Genomic DNA, 1,717 nt, shown 5'->3' on the forward strand with positions numbered 1-1,717 from the left:
CCGGACACCGACGGAGGCAACGTCCCCCTCCTGCGGTGACAAAAAAAATCCACCCCTGGTACCTAAAAATTTCTCCAGCGGCGGGCCCCTGGCCTAAACTTTCTCCGGCCCGCGCAACACGCACTTTCCGTCGGACACGGACGGAGGCAACGTCCCCCTCCTGCGGTGACAAAAAAAATCCACCCCTGGTACCTAAAAATTTCTCCAGCGGCGGGCCCCTGGCCTAAATTTTCTCCGGCCCGCGCAACACGCACTTTGCGCCGGACGCCGGTCCCAAACCACCACCGCCGACCGCCACAAGGCGACAGCCACCATCCCCAAGCGCCATCCCCGACCGCCACAAGGCGACCGCCACAAGGCGACCGCCACAAGGCGACAGCCACCATCCCCAAGCGCCATCCCCGACCGCCACAAGGCGACCGCCACCAGCCGACCGCCACAAGGCGACAGCCACCATCCCCAAGCGCCATCCCCAAGCGCCACCCCCGACCGCCACCAGCCGACCGCCACCAGCCGACCGCCACCAGCCGACCGCCACCAGCCGACAGCCACCATCCCCAAGCGCCACCCCCGACCGCCGCCCCCCGACCGCCACAAGGCGACCGCCACCAGCCGACCGCCACAAGGCGACAGCCACCATCCCCAAGCGCCACCCCCGACCGCCACCCCCCGACCGCCACCAGCCGACCGCCACCAGCCGACCGCCACCAGCCGACCGCCACAAGGCGACAGCCACCATCCCCAAGCGCCATCCCCGACCGCCACCCCCCGACCGCCACAAGGCGACAGCCACCATCCCCAAGCGCCATCCCCGACCGCCACCCCCCGACCGCCACCAGCCGACCGCCACCAGCCGACCGCCACAAGGCGACAGCCACCATCCCCAAGCGCCATCCCCGACCGCCACAAGGCGACCGCCACAAGGCGACCGCCACCAGCCGACCGCCACAAGGCGACAGCCACCATCCCCAAGCGCCATCCCCGACCGCCACAAGGCGACCGCCACAAGGCGACCGCCACCAGCCGACCGCCACAAGGCGACAGCCACCATCCCCAAGCGCCATCCCCGACCGCCACCCCCCGACCGCCACCAGCCGACCGCCACCAGCCGACAGCCACCATCCCCAAGCGCCATCCCCAAGCGCCACCCCCGACCGCCACCAGCCGACCGCCACCAGCCGACCGCCACCAGCCGACCGCCACCAGCCGACAGCCACCATCCCCAAGCGCCATCCCCAAGCGCCACCCCCGACCGCCACCAGCCGACAGCCACCAGCCGACCGCCACCAGCCGACCGCCACCGGCCGTTCGCGGTGTGCGCCGCCGTTCCCCAAGCACCCTCCGGGACGAAGCCGGAGCCAGAGAATAGCAGCGGTGGTGCGTAAAAGCTGCGGCCGGGCCTCGCGGAAGGTCCCCGGGCGGCGAGCTGCGGAGCCCCGGCCTCCAGCTTCCACCAGGTAATAGGACCGGGCGCGCGTAAAAGCTGCGGCCGGGCCTCGCGGAAGGTCCTCGGGCATCCAGCGAGATCACACGGCCCCCACCGGAGGCGGCTAGCGCCTCCGTAGAGTAGTACCGGCCCGTGGAAGCGGCCGCCCGTCAGCCTGCGTTGCCGCTGGTCGAAAAATGCACTAAGTGCCAAACCCCATTCATTTACAACGGCGTGTCCGCCAGAGGGCGCACTTCCCCCGGCGGACCAGCCGGCGGGGCTCGTTAGAGA

This window comes from Syngnathus scovelli, unplaced genomic scaffold (assembly GCF_024217435.2).
Source record: "Syngnathus scovelli strain Florida unplaced genomic scaffold, RoL_Ssco_1.2 HiC_scaffold_34, whole genome shotgun sequence".
Lineage (NCBI taxonomy): Eukaryota > Metazoa > Chordata > Actinopteri > Syngnathiformes > Syngnathidae > Syngnathus > Syngnathus scovelli.